We start from the raw sequence: 20,151 nt of genomic DNA, 5'->3' as shown, positions 1-20,151 counted from the left end.
TAATGGTGTCCAGTCTGCAAATTAATTCCAGTTCTGCAGTTTCTCATTGGAGTCTGTTTTTGAAGGTTTTTTTGTTGAATAATTGCAACTTTTAGGTCTATAATTGAGTGTCCAGGGAGATTGAAGTGTTCACCGACTGGTTTTTGAAGTGGGCTTTAGCCCATGACAGCTTATGCTCAAATAAATTTGTTAGTCTGTAAGGTGCCCCAAGTACTCCTCATTCTTTTTGTAAAAATTAGATTATTATTTGTTTCTTTATCATAAGATTTTATAAAGTTATTTAATTAAATTCATTTCTTTAGTTCCTTTTGGGACTTGAATGTGGGAAGGTTGACCCTGTGCAATTCTTGCTGAAAATCCTTAGAGACTAAACTCTGGGTCTCCAGCTACTTTTCTATGGGAGTTGGGGTTTTTTTAGACACTGGAGAAGGGCAATGAAGTGAACTCTAGCCCACCACCTCCGTTTCTTCTGAAATGCCATTGTCACTTTAAGTGTCAGCAAAACTTTGGCAGCATGCCACAACAATAACTCAACATGAACATTCAAATTTAAGGTCAGGCCCACACAACTGCTACTGCAGCATCAGCAGACCCAGGGAGAGAGCTAGACTGGGTTCCCCATGACAATCTCATCCGCAGATTCGGCACGTGGTACGAGTATCCCATCCTCTTCTCTGAGAACACCACATGGAGAAGGAATTCCCCTCACTTTCTGGGGTTGGAAAGAAGAGAGTGATTTGGGCCATGCTTTTCCCAAATACACGCCGAGACCCAACACGTGGTGCCAGCAGCTCACTTCTCCCTGGGATAACAGCTTTTTCCTTCTGCCAGCTAAGGTAGTTAGTATAGGTTTCAGAGTAACAGCCGTGTTAGTCTGTATTTGCAAAAAGAAAAAGAGTACTTGTGGCACCTTAGAGACTAACCAATTTATTTGAGCATAAGCTTTCGTGAGCTACATCCGACGCATCCAATGAAGTGAGCTGTAGCTCACGAAAGCTTATGCTCAAATAAATTGGTTAGTCTCTAAGGTGCCACAAGTACTCCTTTTCTTTTTGTAGTTAGTATAGTAGCTCAAGCTGTGTTGAAGATGTAGGATTCAAATTCTACCAATAATGTGTTTTGGGGGAGGGTTTGGTAAGTACAGCAGCACATAATAAAATTTGTTAACCTTTTTCCTTTAAAAAATTCTAATTCTAAGAAATTAACTAAATTTAAAAAAACATTAAAAAACACATGTGGCAAAGTCAAGCATTCAGAAGTTAGGAAATGCCAGATCTAAGGTTGCCCATACAACCTTACTCCTGCATATTTTAGTTGTCAAAATCACACAATATAATCATGTCAGTTTCAATTATTTTGGTAATTTATTTCAAAATATCTGTCAGCAAGTATGTCTGTAACAATATAGACCCCCCCCCCCCCCAAAAAAAAAAAAAAAAAAGATTCTGGTCATATTTTTGTTTTGACAAATAGATTCCTTACGAGGCTTATTAATACAGAACTTTGAGTAATTCATTTAAATTACAATACAGAACTGTATTTCCTGCATCTGTCAGAAGCAGTGCAAAGACTTGGGGGAGACAGGGGTAACAGAGGACCAGAGGAAGAGGGAAGGAGCCTGGGAGTGAACCTGGAGGGTGTTGGGTGTAGGTGGGAGAAGGGTTTATTGGGGGCGAAGGGGACAATTAGGGAGTTGGGAAACCTCCCCCATGCAGACCCTGACTGACCCCAAGCCTCTCCATTCAGTCAGGCACATCTATCCCTGTCCCCACAACCCCCCATCCCTATGGGTCTCTGCAGTCGTCTCCCCCATCCCCATGTGTCCCTGCAGCCTCCCTTCCCCATCCCCAGGCTCAACGCTGTCACCCCACTAGCTCCTGAGCCCATGCTCCAGTCTGTCCCCCCCCCCCCGCCATTCTGAACCCCAGTCTGAGACATGCCCTAGCAGCCGTGTGTGCCCCACTCTGTCCTAACCTGGGCAGAGTGCTATGATGAACTTCTACTGCTGGGGGAAATCTGCTGCACTGGGCACACAGAGAAATTTCTTTCCCCCGCAGAAAATACATTCTGCCCCAGAAGTGCTGCGGTTCCGCCTTTTGCCCACAAGAGGCCGCTGTGGTGCCAGAACAGCCGGGTGCGTTCATGCAGCTGTCTGTTCTGGCCCCACAGCGGCCTCTGGTGGGCAAAAGGTGGAACTGCACCACTTCTTGGGTAGAATGTATTTTATGTGGGGGGAAAAACAAAATTATGTGGGACAGATGAACATCTGCAGATGCACAGAATTCCCCCAGAAGTAACAACCTCAGTTCCGCCCCTTGTGCGTATGGCATTATGACAGAGTCTTCAGTTTCATTATCATATACTATTTTTCAATAGGAGTTCTTGCTCTTTCAGTGCACAGGATGGACTGTGCTAACGGCATGAATCAGGGTTGTTAGTGAATGAGGCTGTTTGTAGGATCTCTGCCTCATTTGGTCTAGAATTTGGAAGATGTACAGTGAGCAGGCAGGGGATTGCAGAAAGAACATGCGCTCCCAATGTGATGTTGTATTTAGCAGGGTGAATGCAATCCTTGGATGTATGAAGAATATCCGGTAGGAACAGGGAGATGGTGTTACCTCTGTATACAGCATTAATAAGGCTGTTACTGAACTACTATGTCTAGTTCTGATCACACTTGAAAAAAGATGTTGAGAATTTGGAAAGGGTTCAGAAAAGTGCTACACGAATGATTAGAGATCAAAAACCATGCCTTCTACCGACAAGCTAAAAAAACTCTATCTGTTTAGTTTAGCGAATAGAAGACTAAGAAGTAACTTTTTCACAGTCTATAAGTACTTAAAGAGAGAAGAGACTTCTGCTAGTTGTGGGCTCTTTCATCTAGCAGAAAAAGGCATAATGACATCGAGTTTGGATGCGGAAACCAGACAAAATACAGACTAGAAACCGGGTTGCAAATGTTTAACAGTTAGTGTAATTAACCATTGCAACAACTTTCCTAGGGATGTCGTGGATTCTCCATCCCACGCAGTCTTTAAGACAAGAGTGGAAATCTTTCTAGAAGATACGCTGTAGCTCAAGTAGAAGTTATGGGCTTGATGCAAAAAATATTCATGATGCTCTATTGCTTGTGTTATGGAGGTCAGACTAGATCGGGGTCGGCAACCTGCGGCTTCAGAGCTGCATGTGGCTCTTTGGCTGCCCAATTGCTGGCTGCCATTTTCTGAGGGGGTGCGAGGTGCAGACTCTGGCCAGGAGGCGCTTACCACAGGCTGCCTGCCTGCCCTAGACCCACGCTGCTCCGGGAAGCGGTTGGCTGCTGGCATGTCTCTGCGCACTCCTTGGGGGAAGGGAGGTAAGCCCCTAAGCACCACCCCTGCAACGCCCATTGGCCAGTTCCCGGCCAATGGGAGCTGTGAGGATGGTGCTGGGAGTGGGGACAGCGCGCAGAGCTGCCTCCCCCCGGCACAAGGGGTGCGCAGAGGCAAACCAGCAGCCAGCCACTTCCGGGAGCGGCATGGGACCAGGGCAGGCAGGCACCCTGCTGCGCTGCCAGCCGGGTGCCGCCTGTGGTAAGCGCCTCCCGGCCAGAGCCTGCACCTCGCACCCCCTCCCGCACCCCTGCCCCAAGTCAGAACCCCCTCCTGCACCCAAACTCCCTCCCAGACCCCACACCCCCTCCTGCACCACAGTCCCCTGCTTTGTAGTCAAGGAAGACTGGCGCTCAGCAGAAGAGGTGGGAGGTTTGCATGAAGGGGATTCAGAGTCTGATACAAAGCCAGGGTGAGGCTCTCATAAGCACATAGTCCACCGCAGCACGGGTGTAGTTATTGTGTCGTCTCGGGTACACAGTGCTCCAAGCACCCTGTGATTCAGAAGGGCAGAGATCACTCAGCCTCCAGGGAGCTCACATATTGTACAGTGACATCGCATTACTGTGACCCCCTGCCAGAATACTGGCCTTATTCAGAGCCTCACTTGAGGGACTGTAGCCCTGCAGGCCCTGTAGAAAATGCATTTTAACAAACCCAAATCTGAATGCAAGTATTTTCTGGAGAGCTGGGTCCAAACTTATTTGAATGTCAGTAACATCAGTAGGCCCCAACTCAGATCAGATCCCGATTGTGCTAGGTGCTGTACAAACGCAGGGAATGTGCCTGCATTGCATTCAGAAGCATGACTGCAGCTCTGCTAGCTTTAATCTAGTTCCCCTGGCTAAAGATATCAGTGAAGATGCAACGGCATGGACCCAGCATGGTTTAACACTGCAGCTACATACCCTGGCTGTGGCCAGTCTGGTATAGTCCTCGCTGAAGCACCTAGATTCTAGTCAGATTAAAAGTATTGGTGAGTAGTAATAACTTTAACATGTTCAATTATTATTAGTTGATAAATTCTAACTCTACAAGTAGCTTTCTGTGTGATACGGCTCTCGAAATATTTTGGTCAAAGACAAAAACAAAAAAAATAGCTCTTCTTTGAAAGGTTGCTGACCCCTGGACTAGATGATCACAATAGTTCCTTTATAATCTATGAGCAAAGATTCCCTTGTAGTTAAGGAAGATGAATAATAGAGTATAAAGGAAGATTCAGATCTATCTCTGCTGCAGCCTTCATATGCAATGCAGAGTAAATCATTCAAACAAAAATTTTGCCAGGTGACCACTAATTGTATATTTCTGATTTTCTGTGTGCACAACTTGACACAATGGGGGCCCGCTTTGCAGAAATGCTGAACACTTACAGCTGGAATAGAACTCAGTGGTGCCACAGATGCTCAGCACCTCTGCCAATAAGACTGTTTTCACGGACACAAAGGTGTGGGGGTTTTTACTGCGAGATAACAAATATAGAGTGGTTATCCTGCTATAAAATCCTAAGAGAGACATGTAGTGTTTGCTGTGAGGTACCTAGCTGAGGTCAGCATTATATACCTGTGTTTGATCTCGTGATAAACACTACAGTTGTCTTTTCTCCACTACGGTAAAGCAGGATAGTTAATGTGGTTAGGTATCCAATTGGTAAAAACATACCTTTTTGTCAGTGACATCATAGTATAAGAGAGTTTGTTATGGAGGTGTGGGCACAGGCTTGGGAATCCTGTGGTTCTGAGCTCTAATCCTAGCTCTACCCATGATTCACTGTGTTCCTGTAGAGAAGTCTTTGTCTGTTTTTCCCATCTATAAAATGAAGATAATACTCTTATCTTGCAGTGGCGATATGGAGATAAATTCATTAATGTGTGGGAAGCACTCAGACATTACAGTGATGAGTGCCCTAGAAAAGACCATAAGAAAATTAATAATTATATATTCATTGCATGGTATACACTAAATAAGGCAGAGGACACTAACTGTATGTTGAGGATAAAAATATTAAACAGCAGCTTCATTCTCTGAACCATTCATTTTTTAAACAGGTTTACAAATCCTTGCCATGTAAATATCAGAGACAAAACACTCATTACAACAGTGAGCTTTTGGTTAGTGAAACAGTATACAGTAATATAATCATCAAATCTCTCCGTTTAAGCAGGGTGTTACCATGTGACAGAGTGAGCATCTTTACACTACTCATGACCTAGCATTTCTAGTGAATTTGTTAAATTGAGTGAAATCTCTGATTACACATATTTAACAAGCCAGGCATGTCTATCAAATGCTAATATTCAAAAAGATTGGACAGGTGTGCCAAGAGGTTTTCTGCAGGTGAATGTTCTTTTGTTTGAGTACTGAGTGTATATAGTAACCAAATATCTAAGTATCTATTTGTCCTCTGTCTATTATCCTGAGCACGTAACTGGTGCATTAATTTTTCCATAACAACCTCTCATATTTTGTGAACCATTCCGCTAGAGTTGGACCATTTTTCTTTTCCCAATGAGAGGCTATCAGGAGCCTAGCAGCTACTAGCAGATGACAGATTAATTCTTCATTTCCTTTTGTATGACCATTTCTGACAGGAAGCCCAGGAGGATTACCGAAGGATCATTGGGTAATAAATATCCAACAATTTGTGATAAATTATTATGAATTATGTCCCAGTACTTTCTAATGAATAGACATGTCCACCCTGTGTGTGTAAAATCTCCTCGTTCACTGCGGTTTCTCCAGTATTTATCCCCATTTAATTGCTATATATAGATTTTAACCTGACTGGCATGAAATACCATTGAAACACTATAGTAAAGAATTTTTCTTTTATCATGCTAAAGACTGAGGTTACTGGTCCTCTTGTATCATATCAACCTTCATTCTTCTGGGGTAATTTGTTTATCCAGATCCTTTTCCCAGCATGTCATATATAGACTTCTTTGGTTAGGAAAGTTGTCTGCAAAGATTGATATAAATTAGTTGCAATTTTTTGTTTCCTAACTGACCGGATGCTATCGCTTCTATTAAAGTCAGCTTTTTGTATAAAACAACTTTTCTAGGAAGTTGAGCAACATAATGGCTAATTTGAAAGTACTGTACCAGTATCAGGGAAGAATGGGCTGGTTAAGGTTTGTTTTGATCTCTACATAAGTTAGAAAAGTTTCTTTATTGAATAGCTGGGAAATCGCAGTCTTTAAAACTCTCTGGTTCATGATTTGGGTTAAGAACTGGATTATTTGAAATGGGTGTCATTAGTGAGGGGAAAACACTTATTTTTTATCTCTAGTTCTATCCTAAACCCATGGAGTAGCCTTTGCCAAAGGCGTATGTACATTTCTGGAGGGCATGTGCATCCTACATTCTGGCATTTTCTAACTTTTGAGAGCTTGACTTTGCAACCTTAATAATGTTCTTTTAACACAGTGGTTTGTATGTAGTGTGTGTTCACGCATGATTGTGCACACTGGCATGCGCACGGGCACAACACGTGTGTCTATTATGCACAGTTCTGAGACCCTGCAGTTCCAAAGTACAGCAGGGTGAAATAAGGACAGAATGGGAACTTTAACTTGGAATTTCCTTGCTTTCGTCAGTTTAATTCAGACCATGAATGTTATTGCAACATACGGCAACTTTTTGTATTTAATTAGATTTACATCCCACTCAGTTACCACAGGCTGGTTGGAAACAGATGTGTGTGTACTTTCCTATGGTCAGCACATTGATGCTGCCACTGGAAAATAGCCAACAAGAAGTTACAAAGAGAGGACTGCATGTGGCAGCTCCTGTTAGGGGAGTGAAAATAGTTGAATTTGGTTAAGCATAACGTTCATTTTGTGAGGCCAGCTGGGCTAGAATATGGTTTTGGAAGCCTCAGAAAAAGCTTCATTTGTAATTATGTTTTCAGTCTTTCATCATTAATGTGTCTGAAAGATCAAAAAAAGCAGAGCATGACTATCTCAGCAGGCTCAGAATCATTTTATTATAACATTAAATATGTCTTCTCTGACCTCATGAGCTTTAATTTACATTTTCAGTTGTTTTCTCATTGTCACTGTGTGTTCAATTCTTACAGCTGAAATACCACTGTGCCTGGAGCCTTAAAAATACTATAATAGACAGTACTTGTTTGTATGCAGCAGGTAGATCTTTTCAACAATTCCATTGCTCACAGTTCAATATGCATAAGGCACTTTACTTATTAGGCAACCCAATTCAAATATTCCCAGTATGGGCACCTACCTCAAGGTCCCCTAATGATGTGAGTACAGTTCTGTTCCACCTTTCTCAGAAAGCCACATCCATTAAATGCAATGGATTTATCACTCTCAAGCAGTCACTTAGGACAAGTTTTACTGTGTAAATAAAAATAATCTGTCAAGATGTAAGAAATACATTAATATTGATTTTTACATACACAGTGGCAACTGCACTAATGATTACAATATTCAGTGATACAGTGGACCAATGGTTTAAGACCAGGGCCCAATCTTGTATTCCTTACTTAGACAGAAATCCTATTGACTTCAGTAGGACCTTTTTCCTAATTAAGAATTGCAGGGTCAGGTGCTAGGTGCCTGTAGCATAGCATCCACTGTCTGGGAGGGTTTGTTCTATCTTGTTCAACTGCGGAGAACAAAAACTTCTTGAACCTTGATACACAAAGACTCATTCCACTGAGCATACCCACCGTGAGGGGAGGCAGACTGACCTTACACTGTTCAACTAGCACACTAAGTACAACTCATTCTCTCTGTAAACCGGTCTTCAAGCTTCTGAAAGGTTTGCTATAGACTCAGAAATGTGTGTTTTAAAAGTTGTATTTGTTAGTGTCAAATCGCATTTGGAGACGGACACAGAAAAATTACACAAGAGGCCGCCTCCTACAGTAGAGAGAGGGAGATTTTCTGTATAAAATTTCAGCCAAGAAGTGCTTTTAATGGCTGAGTCATAAACACTGCAAAACACAGTTCATAACAGAATCGCAACACTGGTCGCATACTCATCTATAGCTGTGCTACCAGGCACTACTCTAATGAATGCAATAATAATAAAGGCCTATCTTAAACAAAAGTGATTGCAAAGTTTTGTAAAAGTGCAGAGTAATATAAATTTAGAAGATTAGAAACAAGAGAAATTAACTTTTTAAATTTAATTGAAAATGTCTTCTCAGCCTAGCATAAAAGACTAGCTTTAGGTCCTAATCTGAATCTTTAAATATTGTGTAAATGAGTCTTGCATTGTGTGACAGGGTGTACCAACCCCGCACTTGGTCAATGGGGCCTGACCAATCACTGTGGGCCTAGGAGACAATGCCCCCTCACCCCTGCTGCACATGCTCCAGGTGGAAGCGACAGATAAAAGGAGGCAGCCCAGTTCAGTGGGGGCTGACTGAGGAGGAGGAAGGACATGTGCTGCAGGTTCCTGCAGAGGAATCTTCAACTCTCCAGGCTGTTGAGACCATGGACTCAGACTATGCTGTGGATGACTGGCTGACCATGGAGACTGACTGGGATGCTGAGCCCCTGCCAGCAGAGAAGATGCCCTAAATGGGCCTTATGGTAGGAAGTACCCAGGGAATGTGTTAGGGGTTCAAGCATAGGGAATTCACCAGCTTCTTAGGGCCCTGGGCTGGAACCCAGTGGAGTAGGGTGGCCCCAGGTTCCCCTGTGCCCTCCTTCTGCACTTGCCACTAGGCAAGCTACCTGACAGCTAGCTGGGAGGAGGAGAGAGTTTAGGTGTGTCCATGTAAATACAGTTCGCTCTTGCTCTGCTTAGATATCCATCAGATAGAGCAGTGTTTTGCCCAAAGTAATCAACTTTGACTGATGTTGGGTTACAAATCACTTTACTACTGAATGCAGGGGTAGTGAAATGCTGTTATCAATATGTTGTAATTATTGTATGAATAAAGGGGAACAGAACCTGTCCCAAATGAGGGGGTTGCCTTCAGCTGAAAGGACCTTGTTAAGCCAGGGGCTCGAATGCCAGAGCCCTGTGAAAGTAAGAGGGGTGGGGATAGGTGTCCCAGTCAGGAGGTGTAGACCTTCCCCAAGGATCTTCCCTGGACTAGTTTAATGTGTTTCTCTTCCCCCGCTGCTCAAAGAAAGAGCTAAATTATTTTTTATCAAGGTCCAAATTTCTTAGTCAAGGTATAGTCAAGATCCAGACTCCAGAGAAAATAATAATAATTTAAAAAATGACAATAAGTTAATAAAAAGATTTTGGAGTCTGTTTAAAATCATCAGGTGGTCCGGATTTGGCCTGCCGTCTGCCTATTGACTATCCCTGCTATAGACTGAGCGTTTGCTCTGCTCCACCCCAGGGGCTGATGACTGACTTTTTGCCGTGACCTGCCCAGAGGGTCAGAGCCCTCCACTATTGTCTGCCCCAGCCCAGAAGGCTTACGGGCCATAGACTAAGTGTTTGCTCTGTCCTGCCCCCAGGGCTACAGACTGCTTGGTTGCTTGGCCCTGCTAGGGGTCCTGAGTTCTCCAACTGCAATTGTTTGACTCAACAGGGAATCCCAATGACCGTGTGACAGGGTGTACCAAGCCCAAGCTTAATATTAAAACTGCAACACTGATCAAAAGATACAAGCCTTTCTTAGCTGCCTTCTTTGTGCAGTCCCCAATCCTAATGTTTTTTTCTGGAAGGTCTAAATCTTGTCATTGGGCTGCTGCTATGGTTTTATTTTTTAAAATAAACTGTTTCCTTTATTGCTTTTACCTCAAGAGCAGAATTTACAATAGAAAAATTAAGAACATGAGAACTAATACCCTTACCAAAAAATGTACTCAGTCTTAAGAGATATACAGTAATACATATGTTAGAATTATGGAAAGGTATCCCATGCTCCTTTAAGTAGACCAAGTCGCATACCAATAATATTGTATTTATTTTGTACATTTTACCTCAAGATATCAGGCCACATCCTGGTCTGTAATATCCCTTTGCCTCTCTCTGGCCCTTAAGATCAAACTTATGATTTTTCCTTTCCATCAAAGTTGTCTTTTTCTTGGCAAACACTTTAAGTGTAAGGTTGTCCAAATTAGCAGTTCTCTCAGCTTAACAACCTTAGACCCCAATTCTACATATATACTTAACTTCATGCACTTTGAACAGAAATCAATGGGACTACTCACTGTGTATCCAGTTAAGCAGGTGTGTTATACCCAATGTAACTCATTCTTGCACCAAAATTCAGAGCGATACCCTCTGGCTATTCTCACTAAAAATAAGAGCGAGAATATTTGGTACAAACTGAATGTCAGAAGGGCTAGGAAAGATATTGTCACCTTCCACCTGCCCACTTTGCAGGCCATATGCAAGGACCACAGGCAATCATATTCCCTATGTTTGCGGAGAAATAAGGACTGTTCCCTCTTTGCACCTCTGGGGTGGCAAGTGGCAGGATCCATGAAGTTACTTGGGTACTTAAGTCCTGTTTTTAGACACCACTGAAATCCACAAAACTCCCACTTGGCTGCTGGCTAATCCTGTAGGCACCTATGTATTTTCCCCTGGGAATGTACACTACATGCATGCTGCAGCCTCACTATAGGCACTGTAATAGAATAAGAACATAAGAACGGCCCTACTGGGTCAGACCAAAGGTCCATCTAGCCCAGTATCCTGTCTTACAACAGTGGCCAGTGCCAGGTGCTCCAGAGGGAATGAACAGAACAGGTAATCATCAAGTGATCCATCCCATGTCCCTCATTCCCAGCTTCTGGCAAACAGTGGCTAGAGACACCATTCCTGCCCATCCTGGCTAATAGCCATTGATGGACCTATCCTCCATGAATTTATCTAGTTCTTTTTTGAACCCTGTTATGGTCTTGGCCTTCACAACATCCTCTGGCAAGGAGTTCCGCAGGTTGGCTGTGCATTGTGTGAAGAAATACTTCCTTTTATTTGTTTTAAACCTGCTGCCTATTAATTTCATTTGGTGACCCCCTAGTTCTTGTGTTATGAGAAGTAGTAAACAACTCTTCCTTATCTACTTTCTCTACACCAGTCATGATTTTATAGACCTCAATCATATCTCCCTTTAGCTGTCTCTTTTCCAAGCTGAAAAGGCCCAGTCTTATTAATCTCTCCTCATACAGAAGCCGTTCCATACCCCTAATAATTTTTGTTGCCCTTTTCTGAACCTTTTCCAATTCCAATATATCTTTTTTGAGATGGGATGACCACATCTGCATGCAGTATTCATGGATTTATATAGAGGCAACATGATATTTTCTGTCCTATTATCTATCCCTTTCTTAATTATTCCCAGCATTCTGTTCACTTTTTTGACTGCCGCTGCATATTGAGTGGATGTTTTCAGAGAACTATCCATAATGACTCCAAGATCTCTTTCTTGAGTTGTAACAGCTAATTTAGACCCCATCATTTTATATGTATAGTTGGGATTATGCTTTTCAATGTGCATTACTTTGCATTTATCAACATTAAATTTCATCTGCCATTTTGTTGCCCAGTCACCCAGTTTTGAGAGATCCTTTTGTAGGTTTTTGCAGTCTGCCTGGGTCTTCACTATCTTTAGTAATTTTGTATCATCTGCAAATTTTGTCACCTCACTGTTTACCCCTTTTTCCAGATCATTTATGAATATGTTGAATAGGACTGGTCTCAGAACAGACTCCTGGGGGACACCACTATTTACCTCTCTCCATTCTGAAAACTGACCATTTATACCTACCCTCTGTTTCCTATCTTTTAACCAGTTACCAATCCATGAGAGCACCTTCCTTCTTATCCCGTGGCAGCTTACTTTGCATAAGAGCTGCCATAGCAACTCAGCCAGCCGTCTTTGCCAGCAGCAGCTACCAAATATCTGCAGTGACCAACAGGCTTCCATATCTGTCACCAGAGGGCAGCTTTCGCCTCAGCAGCATTGGTCTCTCTCCGGCGGCAAAGAATATTAAGCACCAGCAGACAGCGTTTCCTTTTTTGACAGATCAGAAGGACCTTATTGATGATTCAGAGGAATCTAAGAATAGTAGAAGTAAGTCTAGTCTTCTATTCACTCTCAAGGAACGTATGGGTTTCTCCTGTAAATAAAGTTGTGTGCCAGTGGTCTTAGTGAGCTCTTCCTCTACCCATCGGATAGTCCCTTGGCCAGTGCTTATTGGATGTTCAGTGCTACATGTTGAATGTTAAAAGTCAAATAGAGTTAAGTGAATGGTTACACTGTTATATTTTATATAGTCTACGTTTTTACTTGCTGCGTTGCTTTATTTTAAACTGTAATTCTAGTACGTTTTATCATGCTTTACTCATTTCTTCTTGTTTTTCTGTAAATACCTAATTCCTTCAAAAAACAATTATTTCTGTTTTTGAAGAATTACTATGTGTGTGTCCATTCCTGAGCGGAAGGCTGTATTCATGTCCTTTCAGGGGTTAACAAGACTAGCTTGCTCTGGGGAGCCCTCTACGGGTCAGAGACAAGCCCCCTGGTAATATTCTGGTAACTCCTTTAGGGCAGGCCACAATCTTGTTTACCCTTTTTATTAAATTTAAAAAATTGTAGGTAATTTAATTAGCTTCCAATTTCTAGGGTAACAGTGGGGGGAGAAGAGCTTACGAACACTTTTACAACGATGATGCTCAATTAGAGAACTGCTGGGCCTAGAACCTGGTTACTGTGTCTGTGTTCAATTGGATGGAGAAAAAGGATGGATAACTCCAGCAGTCCTAAAGAAAAAGAATTCACCAACCAGATCATTTGTGATCAAGACCAACAGTAGAGAGTTCAACAGAAACTGTCAATATCTAGTTTGTGCCTCAGAAAGAACAATCAACAGAACAAACTCTACATATGGCAGATGATGACTCAAGGATTCCAAACTGATCACAGGCTGTTGTTGCAACTAATGGATAGCCAGATGATCAAGTTGTTACATGTTTGGGCTGTGTAGTGAGAAAACCAATCCGATTCAGATACATTTGACAGACTAGTCTGTATCAAACTTCAGAGATAGCGTGACAGTGTAAATTTTGTAAATGGTAGGAATATAGAACTTTTGGGGGGAGAAGAAATGGAATGCTAATTTGTATTACACTGTACAGCCACAAGGTGGCAATATGTGTAACATACCTTATTTAAGCTAACCTCAGCCATGCTTGGCAGAGCATTAAAGGATCTTATAGTGAACACATCTGGTGTATATCTCTGAGGGAATGAAGCTCTGTAGCCAGTCCATATCTGATATAGAAGCCTGATCTGTTCATAGCAGCCCTGCAACCTACTGGTATACATGACAGGCAACCAGGCCCCTGTTTCCTGCCTAAGCATGCATTCTACTGTTTCATGATAGGCATCCAGACACCTATCTCCCACCTAAGCTCAGAGCAATTGTCAACCCAGGAAAGATACGCATTTGGCTGCTCAAGTTGCATGTGAGGGCATGGTCAGGTACGCGGTCTCTGAGCACACCTCAGCACACCCCTGGACCGGGTCCCTCAGGCAAGTTCACATAAAATAGCTGCGGGGAGGCCAGCAACCTCCCTTATCTTTAGCCTACTGGCTAGAGTATTCACACAGGGTATGGGAAACCCCCAGTTCAAGTACTCCCTCCTTGTGTGGGAGAAGGGATTTGAAATGTGATCAGCCATAGATGCCAACTTCTCCTGGCGCCAGTGGGTGGTGCACCCCCTGGCCCCGCCCCGACTCCGCCCCTGCCCTGCCCCCATTCCAAATCCTTCCCCAAAGTCCCCTCCCCAACTCTGCCCCCTCCCTGCCCCTATTGGACCCATTCCCCAAATCCCCACCTCTTCCCAGCCTCCTCCCCTCAGCGCTCCATGTTCCCACTCCTCCCACTCCTTCCAACAGCTTGTTATGCCGCGAAACAGCTGTTTCCCAGCGGAAGCCTGGGAGGAGAAGCAGGGACATGGCGTGCTCAGGGGAGGAGGCAGAGGTGAGCTGGGGGGGCCGGTGGGGGAAGCTTGGCTGCTGGTGGGTGCAGAGCACCCACCAGTTTTTCCCCATGGGTGCTCCAGTACCGGAGCACCCACAGAGTCGGCACCTATGTGATCAGCCACTTCTCAGGAGAGTGTCCAAACCGCTAGGCAATGGAACAGTCTGATGTGGAGCTCCCTCAATCTCTCCTGTTGAAGTTGTTCCACTCCAGTTGAACAGTGGAATACTGAAATGTTAATGGTATCAAAGAAAGAATTAGAATAACTCTGTAGTCTAGTGATTAGGCACTCCCACTCAGGAGGAGGGGAAGCTTCAACTGGGGGTCTTCCACATCTTGGGTGAGTACCCTAGGCTAAAGGTTATAAAGGAGGTCCTCCTCCTCCTTCTCCCCCACTCCCTGGCTGTTTTGTTTTGGGTTCTGCACAAGATAGGTGCCTCTGTGCAGCCCAGATTTAGGCACCTGTCTCTGAGAGAGGGGCAGAGCTTAGCACACACCCATCTAGTTGACATGTCCCATTGACTAGCTTAGATGGCTCCCCACCTAATGTACTGGCTTTGAGGATTGTTTTCTAAGCTCTCTCTCCCCATTCATTGTATAGGAGCCTAGCTGTCTAACTCGGCCTTGTGGATCAGTGTTATTCCGGTGATATTTTTTTTTCTAGGCACCTAAAAGTTAGGCGCCGTGTGATGCTCAGCACGGCAACACTAATGTCCTGTTGTGGATCTCACCCTAGGTGCCATGCTTCTTCCCTTCACCCCTAAAGGCCAGCAGAGCAAGTCAGATGCACTGGCAGAGCAGGCTGCATGCAACATTGTGCATGCAATCTGCTCACTTTCATGTGCACTGTGGAGCTGAGAGGAACTGGTTTTGTCTGTTTCTTTCCTAGGTGCAGTTCCACACCTCTGGCTCAGGCCAGTGTCTGAATGGGTGAGATTGTGCTAAACACTGTTTTACCAAAAGCTTCAGCCTTTTCACTGAGAAATTTAGAAATGGTTCCTTCTGTGCTTTAAATAAATCAATCGTATTTCTCATCCCAAACATTCTTTTGCATGACACTGCTTTTACAAGGTCTACCCAAAATGCTTTTATACTTAATATTCTTTATCCTTTCAGTGGAAGGGATTTACAGGTATGAGAACAAACTATACAGTAAAAGGAAAACGTTCAGAAGTCCTTGGTATTCCTTCACCTCTCCCACTCCTCCTCCCACTTTACAAGTTTCACTCTCCGGAATCCCTAAGCAAACAAACAGAAGGAAACTGCAGGAAACCCCATTCTCTGGCGTGCAGTTCTCAGAGATTCCCTTCTTCCTCAGACCCCAGACAAGAATTGGGAAAGGAAGGGGGAACAATTTCTTAAACAGACAAATCCCACTGTTATAAAACCCTATATACTACTTGACTGCTCTCTTGAGTGCAGGATTGGCTACTTGCTAAAACAATATAGGTTGCAGGTGAAAATGTTTAGTCCACCAAGTAAATCTAATTTCCATCACAATAACACCACACAATGGCAGTCTTTTCTCTAAAAGACTGGAATAACAGGAACAGATCAGGATTGAGATGCTTTGGGAGAGCAAGATTCAGATGCTCAGATAGTACCCACCTGCAGGATATCTGGCTCTTCCAATATTATTAGCGCTTCAAAGAGCAAAACATGTGAAAATATATCTTTAGTTCAGAAGAAGAAAAAAAAAACTTTTAAAGAAAAAAACAGGTGGTACACCACAAACTGATAGCTGGGGTATAGATTCATTGTCAGTAAAATACTTAATTCTCAATTGTAATCAAATCCAGCACATAAATACAATATTTAATAGAACAAGCTGGCCTGAAATCAGAGCGAGAGCAGTGAAGTTGTGTGACCACTCCAGTTACCTCACAAAAGTCATCATGGTTGCTGGATGTGCTAAATCGCTCAGAAAATTTGTTTACCTGGACATTTTTTTCATCCTCCCAAAATATTCTGAGTGATTAGCACAAAGGCTATTAGCTATAAACTCATAAACTACAATAAGATTAAGCAGTGAAAGTCTTTAAATGAAAAAAATGGTTAGTTTTAATGCCTAAGGCTCTATTCCTGCTAAGACTTACACGCATGCTTTACCTTTATGCACATGAAGAGTACGACTGAACATTTGGGTAAATCTTTGCAGGCTCAGAGTCTAAGAGGCATTAGAATAAATCAAGCTATTTTAATGTAAAGACTTAAAATGTTTGATCTTACTCTGTAGTTCATGTATGTATCAGTTTATGTGTAGTATGAATGGGACTGCTCCCATATGTGAAGTTAAGCACATGCATAGGTGTGGCGGGTTGTACCAGCCTCGCTCTGGTTTTGCAGGGGTTAATTCTACTATGTGGGCTGAGAAGGTCACCCTGGCCCGGCTTGCTGGGCATGCTCCATCTGGAAACAGGATATAAAAGGAAGAAACTCTGCTCAGTCTGGGCTGACCGCTGGAGGGAGTGGAGGTGTGCTGCGGATTCTGGCACTTTGGGACACGAAGGCCAGCCAGACTGTGCTGACCCACGAACCCCAGGCTCCTGATACCACAGAGGGAGGAGAGACCATGGGAACCCCAAGATGCCAAACTGCAGACTCACGGGAACTTTGCAGGGAATCGGTTGTAAAACCAGAGATTAGATTAGTGTGTTTCACTTGCTGAGCTGGTGGTGGGCAACCCTGCCACCGCCAGGGCCCTGAGTTGGGACCCAGTGGAGTAGGAAGGACCTGGGTCCCCCTACCCTGCCACTGCCCACCCCGGGGTGGCGGCCCACCTCTCCAACCCTATTGACTCTGGCTGCTAGACCACACAGCTCGAACAGTAAGGGCAACCCTATTGACTCTGGCCACTAGGCCACACAGCCCGGCATTAGGCCACACTGCCCTGAGACTAGGGGTGGTCATTCAAACTCGGCCGCGCAGCCATAATGCCCCTTCACCTCTCCCCCAAAATGTGATGGAGTGTACCAGCTCCAGGACAACAGGTCTTTAAAGTATTGGGGCTTAGAATAGTTAAGTAGATAGCTGATAAAATATGTTTTAAAAATAATTTTAAGCCTCCTTTTTCAGAAATATATTTTTTGTTGAATTGTTTTGGCCAAATGCAGCACCAGACTTCTAATAAACATGGCTAGAATTGTAACCATGAGGCTGCGGTTTATTTCTGTCATGAGGGAATGACTATATTGGTAACTGAATGGTTCTGGCGTGTCTCAATACGACAGGAGGTGCCATTCTGCTGTTACCAGTACTTGACAGCATGAAATTCTGTCTGCTGATGCGTAAGTCTCTGACAAAGAAATTGCTGTGCAGTGTATGATTGTATAATGGAACCAGAGACTTTCACATTTATTTTAACACAAGTTCTATTTTGGGTAAAAAAACCAAACTCTAAGTGGATTACGTTCAATTATTTTTCATACTAAACCAATTTCAACAAACTTATTTCCAATAAGTAATACAATTTACCTTAAAACATCTGGGAGAAGAGCCTCAGAAACAGATAGTAGATAAACAAGATTGCAACTTCTTGTTTCTTTAGAAATCTTTGTTTTTTATATGTAACTGTACATATTTTTAGAACTAGATAACGTAATTGTCAAAATATTCTAATTAAACTCTGTTCATTTTTTTAAATGGCATCTTATCCTTTCTATACTGTCAATAGCTTGTGTGCAGTTTTCTAGTGAATAGCAAAACGACTAATTTTAAGCATGCAGGGCTGGGCCCACGATTAGAAGAGACAGTGATTTCTTTCTTTTTGTCAGGGACAATACATAAACACTTGATTCAGTGCTGTAGAAATCTATTTAAGGTTTCAAGATTCCACACATTAAAACTGTGGTCAATTGGTACCTACAATTTACAGTCCTTTCTTTCTGGCTGTTACCAAATTCAACCCTAATGTTTGAGAAAAATGTAATAAGATGGGGGGTATTGTATAGCTATATATCTCTAAAGGAATGAAAAAGTGGATAATGCATGTGTACAATGTCAAATGTTTGATTAATATAGCTTTGGATTCTAGAATCAGTCATCTGACTTTTTCCCACTATTAGAGTCCATTATGGAAACATACTAGCTAACATATTAAGAGCTTTATGTATCTTGTAACTTAGTGCATAAGCTTATTTGCTTCTGTACAGCCAATAAAATGCTACTTCAAAGGGAAAATTAGAGTAATTAGTTTTAGCATTACACATATCATCCAAAGCTCCACAGGCTCCTAGGGAAAATGAATGGGAAACCTGGCCAAAACAAAACTTAACGAATGTTCGGCACACATCTGCCAAGACAATTTCTCAGTGTAACCTCAGAGCAAAGATCCTTCAGTTACACACATTCATGCATACTTTTAGTGCAATCTCAAGAAAGAAGGGAACATAACGTTATGATGAAAGTTGGGAGAAACCTCATTGAAGTTGGTGAGAGAGAGCTGCTATTCATTCAGGATAAATGTAAGTGGTAGTTAAGCTCCCTTTTGGATAAGATAGCTGAAACAATAGGAGCTACTGCCCAAAACACAGGCCACATGCAAGGCCAGTTAGTTACAGAGCTAGGTGAGTGGAGGGGTTTTGCTGGGGGCTGAATGCAAACACAGGGAGCTGGATATTGTTGTTTGTAGGTGTTAGCAGCCAGATCCAGACATAGTAGGCAGCAAGAAAGCCAAGGAGACAGTGAGAGAAGTACTAGTAGAGTGGCTCTGAGAGAAAGACAAAGCTTTTTTGGGCAGAGCATTGGCTGGAATGAGGCTTGGAAGTCCCGGCAAAGAAACTGCCTCCTGTTGTTTGTTTCCCACTCTGTTCAGTGAAACAGGACTTGTTGTACATTCTTTGCAAATAAACAAGATTGCATCAAAGAAATACTTGCTTCCATCATCAATTTCTCCTAAGAGAAACAACCTGCAAGATCTTCAATATTGGCTAACTGCTTGAGTCAAAAGAGGTAATAATAATTTCACACGCATTCATAGTCCATTTTAGATTGTAAAGAACAAGCCTGCTTACAGGATGATCTATAAGTAAAAATAGTGTGATCTCAAAAAAGAAAATTTTGCCTTAGCTGCACCTTGCAGAGCTGCACCTTGCAAAGGAAATTAAAACCAATAGTGAAAGGTTCTTTAGTTATATAAATAAAAAGAAAACAAGGAAAGAAGTGGACTGCAGAACACTGAGGACAGGGTAGAGATTAAAAATAATTTAGGTATGGCCCAACATTTAAACAAATACTATGCCTCGGGTTTTAATAAGGGTAATCAGGAGCTTAGCAACAGTGGCAGGTTGGCTAATGGGTACAGGAATATGGAAAAAGGAATTGCCACATCTGAAGTGGAAGTCAAACTCAGACAGTTTAATGGGAGAAAACTGGGGGACCATCCAAGAATACCGAAATAATTTCATGTGGCAGTTCCAAATCCAACAGCAAGGATTTTTAATGAATCTGTAAATTTGGTGGGGTACTGTGACGGAGTAGGGCAGATTGACCTGGGGATGTTGCGTGGGAGTTTTACTGGGACTGTCTGCATTGGTGATGGGGTATCAGGTGTGACTTCACTTGAAGGAGGATACCTGAGCATGTAACCTGAGCCCAGGAGGGGGTTTGGGGCCAGGTTACACCTTTGCTCAGGAAACTGGACAAAGGCTGGAGGAGGAGCCGGGGGGAGGCTGGGCGAGACGGCTAGAGGGGGTTTCAGTTTGGAGCTAACTGGGGAAATGGAGGGAGGCCCAGATGCGGCTCTGGGCTCCCTACCCCCCAAGACGGACCTGACTGAGGGGTCCTGTTCTCTGTACCTACAAGCTCTGTTTTAGACTGTGTTCCTGTCGTCTAGTAAACCTTCTGTTTTA

At 43.1% G+C, this 20,151-nt stretch overlaps 1 long non-coding RNA gene across 1 annotated transcript; it reads left to right on the top strand.

Moving 5' to 3' along the window:
* Positions 1–358: 358 nt before the first annotated feature.
* Positions 359–14,017, top strand: LOC119564519. The gene is made up of 3 exons (XR_005223489.1): positions 359–836; positions 8,626–8,935; positions 12,110–14,017. It is a non-coding gene; the product is annotated as an uncharacterized LOC119564519 (long non-coding RNA).
* Positions 14,018–20,151: the final 6,134 nt, after the last annotated feature.

Source organism: Chelonia mydas, chromosome 1, assembly GCF_015237465.2.
Source record: "Chelonia mydas isolate rCheMyd1 chromosome 1, rCheMyd1.pri.v2, whole genome shotgun sequence".
Lineage (NCBI taxonomy): Eukaryota > Metazoa > Chordata > Testudines > Cheloniidae > Chelonia > Chelonia mydas.
The sequence above is the reverse complement of the archived record's forward strand: the minus strand, read 5'-3'. Positions and strand labels throughout refer to the sequence as shown.